We start from the raw sequence: 5,977 nt of genomic DNA, 5'->3' as shown, positions 1-5,977 counted from the left end.
GTCATTTTTGAGGATTTTCTTCGAGGTTCATGGTGAAAAATCAGTCATTGAAAGGATGAACAACAGAGTTATTAGCAAGCAAAGACAAACAACTCTCGCACCTTCATCTAAAATGTCACCCACTACAATCAAATTTGTGATATTCAAGTTGGAGGTGACCAAGAATAATCAAAAGCCAAAAACGGAACTTCAATGGCCTTAAATTTCCTTTACATAGTCTGCCTTTGCCAACAGGTAATGAAAGATTTACAATCATACAACAAGAAACTCTAAAAAATTCTCCATAGAAGAGTCCAATCCTCTTGCCACTTTCTCAACAAAGTTTCACACTGCCAAATGAGTTCATTCGTTTCAATACAAAGACCCATCCGTGTAAAGTTTTCAAAACATGCAAATGACAAAGCTTTGGCAGAAAATGGAGCTATTTGGTGTCGGTAATGGCATCCTCTAACAGAGAAAGAAGAATAATTACTATGGAAATGTTGAGACAAAGGAGATTCTTAGAGCGCACACAACCCGCCGGATGAATTGCCTCAATAAAGTTCACAATTCGGTGACCCTCATTGAAGTAGCCACTGCATCTCAAGAAAATTTTCGACGACCACTGCTGTCAACCTTCGGTTCGGTACCCAGCAGTATACAAGTTAAAACAACTTGGTCTGAATTTTTCCTTTTTCCCATGGAGAGCATTAAATGTTGATAGACAAGAAGTGATGGTTGAGTGTTTAGACTAAGAAAGGTGGTTCAAATCAGCCCATTTTTCGGGCTTTTTGCTGACAAATGCAGGCGGTTTTTACAGGTTAATATGTTATCAATTATTCAACTTCTAATTTTGATTGCCTTCACATGATATTCAGTCATATATTACTATAAAATTAGTCAATTAATATCTTGGGAAGGCTACTTTTGATTGGGCTTTTCAGAATAATGTGAAAGTGGCTTGGAGATTTATTTTTCTTGGGCCCATATTAAAAGGCCCACTTAGTTTGAACCAACAGGTTAAGACACTTATGTGACTTGGGCCTAGAAATTTACTTCATTGGGCCAAAACTATTCTTTTTCCTCCAACGGTTAATCAACTTAAATGGGCCTAGGATTCATTTTCATGGTATAATTAAGTGCTAGCATGTGATACCCACTTTGACATATATGAAGTTTGATTGGGCCGCTGCTTCCAAAGGGATAATTGATAGATTTACGTGCCTCGGATAATAATTCATTATTATGATTTTGGGAATGAATTTAATCTGGCTTTGAAACACGCACAGCTTCTACTATTATTAGCTTGAGTTTAATGATGTTATCAATTGTGAAAAATAAATTGGCCGTGGCTTTATATCGAGGATCAGAATTGTCTTCTTCAACCTTTGCACTAAATTTGATGATAGAAAAGTGCTCAGCCAAATGCCCAATCTTATTATTGAAGGCGAGCCCATAAGTTTTCACACGTCAGGACTAGCTCGTGAATTCTTTATTTATCGGATGTGAGCCCTAGCTCATGGATATCTTATTGTCAAAAGCAGTATTTTTGGAGTCCTCGTCCCTTGAATAAAGGAAGAGGCGTCCCTTTTGAAATTCTTGTTCCTTGAAAAAGGAAGAGAATAATTGTCAGATGTGTTTGCCCTTGAAAAAGGAGCCCTTCTTGACTTCGCGAGATGTCTATTCCTCGCTCACTATCGTTGAGCTTAGCTCTAAGTCCTCGTCTATCCGAGGCCAGCTTATAAGACTCCGATAGTTCGACAGTTCACCAGATGTTTGTTCTTAACTTTGCGAGATGTCTATTCCTCGCTCATTATCGTCGAGTTTAGCTCTAAGTCCTCGTCCATCCGGGGCCAGCTTATGAGATTCCGATAGTTCAACAGTTCGCCAGATGTTTGTTCCCTGGCTTCGTGAGATGTCTTTTCCTCGCCTCACTATCATCGAGTTCAGCTCTAAGTCCTCGTCCATCCGGGGCCAGCTTATGAGACTCTGATAGTTCGATTGTTCGGCAGATATTTATCCCTTGCTTCGCGGGAATAGTTTTTTCCATCTCACTATCGTCGAGTTTAGCTCTAAATCCTCGTCTATCCGAGGCCAGCTTATAAGACTCCGATAGTTCGACTCTTCGCCAGACATATGTTCCCCGGCTTCGCGAGATGTCTTTTTCTCGCCTCACTATCGTCGAGCTTAGCTTTAAGTCCTCGTCTACTCGAGGCCAGCTTATAAAACTCCGATAATTTGACAGTTCATCAGAGGTTTACTCGTGGCTCCACAAGATGAGTATCCCTCGCCTCACTATCGTCGAGCTTAGTTCTATGTCCTCGCCTCCCCGAGATCAGCTTATAAGACTCCGATAGTTTGATAGTTCTTCAGAGGTTTATTCGTGGCTCCACAAGATGAGAATCCCTCCTCTCACTATCGCCGAGCTTAGCTCTAAGTCCTCGTCTATCCGAGGCCGGCTTATAAGACTCCGACAGTTCGACAGTTCGTTAGATTGGCAGATATTTATCCCTTGCTTCGCGGGAATAGTTTTTTCCATCTCACTATCGTCGAGTTTAGCTCTAAATCCTCGTCTATCCGAGGCCAGCTTATAAGACTCGGATAGTTCGACTCTTCGCCAGACATATGTTCCCCGGCTTCGCGAGATGTCTTTTTCTCGCCTCACTATCGTCGAGCTTAGCTTTAAGTCCTCGTCTACTCGAGGCCAGCTTATAAGACTCTGATAATTTGACAGTTCATCAGAGGTTTACTCGTGGCTCCACAAGATGAGTATCCCTCGCCTCACTATCGCCGAGCTTAGCTCTAAGTCCTCGTCTATCCGAGGCCGGCTTATAAGACTCCGACAGTTCGACAGTTCGTTAGATGTTTATTCTAGGCTCTGCAAGATGTCTTCCTCACTTCTCACTATCGTCGAGCCTGACTCTAAGTCTTCGTCATTCCGATGTAAATCACTAAGGCTCCGATAGTTCGAGACTTATTCGCGGGACATCTATCCCCTGCCTCACCAGATGCTATCCACAGCTTGACAAAGCTTCAACCCTTCCGACGCGGAGTCCCCTATGGGTCATCGTCTCAATTGCAGCGTTGCAAAAGCTTTACCGACCTTCAGCCATCTCCCGCATCGATCGCAGATGAGCTTTTCACTCAGCTTTACAAAGTTTAGACGCACCTGACGCGGAGTCCCCTGTGGGTCATTGTCTCGGTGACTGCGTTCCCTCCTAAACTTTACAAAGCTTTAGCCGTCTCCCAACGTGTCGTCCCCTGTGGGTCAGTGCACCGGTGGCAGATGAGCTCCTTCCTCAAGTAGCATTGAAGCTTCAGTGCCTCAATTGAAGATGTGTCCCAACCTTCAGCTTCACAAGTTTCAGCATCTCCCATGCGTCGTCCTATGAGTCAGCGCTTCGGTAGAGACACTTGAACCTATAACTGCAGCAGCAACCATCCACTCAGCTTATCTTAAAAAGTCAACGGCTGACATACATCAGCATGCTTCAATATCAGTACAGCTACTCATATTCAGTCCAGAGCATCGCCTTTGCTACTATATCCAGAGCATCGCCTCTGCTACTACAATCAGAGCATTGCCTTTGCATCCAGAGCATCGCCCCTGTTGCCTATGTTACTTACATTCAAAGCATCATCCTTACATCAACTTTATCACAATAGCTTACATTTCAAGTCCGACCCGCATATTCTACATATTATTACTAGCATACACATCACATTACTGCTTTCAAGCATAAATGCCATGACATATCATTGCTAGCATGTCATAAATTTATTTTCATCACAGCCAGTACATATGTCGTGTTATCATCATTTTTATTTTATTATCAACATCATGTTACTTGCTTCACTATAGCACTACTGATACATTGAGTTGTGCGAGCACATGATTTACTATAATGCATGACAGACCATCTGCACATATCTTGGAGAAATGTGATATGTTACACCTTATGAACATTTGAAGGGGCAAATGGACCCCAAATTTATTTGGTATATGTGCTATGGATATATTGTATTGTATTACAGGATTGGTTTAGTCCATATTATAGGGGAGATGTTGCCGAAATTTTCAAAAAATATATGTAGTATATCTTTCAAGGTAATTCGTAAGCCTTCGCCTATTCTGACACATATTTTCTGAGGCGGTTCGTAAGTCCTCACTTATTGGAGCTACCTATCTTTCTGAGGTCGCCTACTTCAGAGTTTATATTTCAAGTCCAACCCGCATATAAATAATACGACTCGAACTTGGGGGGCTACTGTTATGCCTATGAATTATTACTCCATATTGGGTCATCTTATTGGACTCGAGCCAGGCTCATTAGTGTTGGACCCCAAAGCCGAGGCTCTGACAAGGCCAATCGAGGTGCAGTCGAGGCCCTAAGAAGTCTAGCCGAAGTGCCTATTATTTTGCTCACCTCGTGTTGGGCTCAGACTTAGGCCCACTAACCTGTTTGGCCCGCTTCACATCCATTTCTCTATATATATGGATTCAACTCACACAATCAAGGTAGGTTTTACACTCTCTAGCCAAACCCCCATCTCTATACTATTGCACTCTATATATCTATTTTCGTCTGGCCGTTGACTTGATCGTCGGAATGCAAACGATCGTCAGACCCTTTTCTTGTCCGGCCGCCTTTGTCATTTGACGGAGTGCTACTCGCACAGGTTTCGAGGGGGAGAGGCTAGGGAACCTGTTGAAACCATTTTTGGAGGTCAACAAATAATACTATCAATACTAGGGATGTTGAACATCAATTTAAAAGTCAATGTATCATAGATTATAATTCTTTGTAATTAAGCATTGTCACCTAAATTGGTGTTAAATACCATTGGTACTAAATAAGATTATTATTTATAAAATGAAGCGACAAAAAGCTTAGAATCTTAGGAGTAACATAGTTTTGTGTGGCATGAAATTGGTAATGGAGCTACATTGACGAGTAGGGATACTTGTTCCTACTAAATTTTTGGGAGAAAAATATACTAGATGATTGTTAAAAAGCTCTCGAAACTTCTACATATTTGTGATTGCATGAACGAGGGTTTTATGCTGAAACGATCAGACTTAGAAGGTCGTCGACAATGACCATAGTTGTGCATGTGAGCTTGTGTAAGTTTGTATTTAAATATATATATATATATATATATATATATATTTTTTAATCAAGGTGTCTGCCTTCGGTGACTATTCCTTGGGTCTGTGATCCAGCCTCTTTTCACACAGACCAGTTAAATCGCGGGATGTGCTTCCAACTGACCAGGGTCCGAGCACCTCTCCAACTGAACTGCCAAAGTGCCTAATGAACCAACCCATAATAATGGAATGGTATATTAATTGTACACATGTCCTCTTTTACTATATGTTTGATATGAACTTTTTGATGTGCTGCTTATAGATCCAATGATTTTGTCAAAACGTTGACAAATTGCAATGCATGTTGATTCTTACTGGTTTAGCTACTTGCTTCAGTATCTCATACATAAATGATTCATAATTGCTATGCTCAAGATGTAATGACTATATAACTTTTATTCATCACATCAACAACAAAATAATCAACTTATAAATCCTTAATTTTGGAGGAATCCTTCAACATGGCCTGGCTAGTAATTTCACGAACTAACTGGTAGAATGGTCAAGTCTCTATGTTATATTTGCAACTTATAAATCCTTGTGTAAGTTTGTATTTAAATAAATAAATAAATAAATAATTATATATATATATATATATATATATTTTTTTAATCAAGGTGTCTGCCTTCGGTGACTATTCTTTGGGTCTGTGATCCGGCCCCTTTTCACACAGTCCAGTTAAATCGCGGGATGTGCTTTCAACTGACCAGGGTCCGAGCACCTCTCCAACTGGACTGCCAAAGTGTTTAGTGAACCAACCCATAATAATGGAATGGTATATTAATTGTACACATGTCCTCTTTTACTATATGTTTGATATGAACTTTTTGATGTGTTGCTTATAGATCC

The 5,977-nt window shown here is 40.8% G+C and overlaps 1 pseudogene; it reads right to left on the bottom strand.

Moving 5' to 3' along the window:
* The window catches only part of LOC111406469, a 10,642-nt pseudogene extending 9,754 nt beyond the window's left edge, over positions 1 to 888 (bottom strand).
* Positions 889 to 5,977: the final 5,089 nt, after the last annotated feature.

Source organism: Olea europaea, chromosome 12 (genome assembly GCF_002742605.1).
Source record: "Olea europaea var. sylvestris chromosome 12, O_europaea_v1, whole genome shotgun sequence".
NCBI classification, from domain to species: Eukaryota; Viridiplantae; Streptophyta; class Magnoliopsida; order Lamiales; family Oleaceae; genus Olea; species Olea europaea.
Note: the sequence above shows the minus strand (reverse complement) of the source record. Positions and strands in the feature narration are given on the sequence as shown.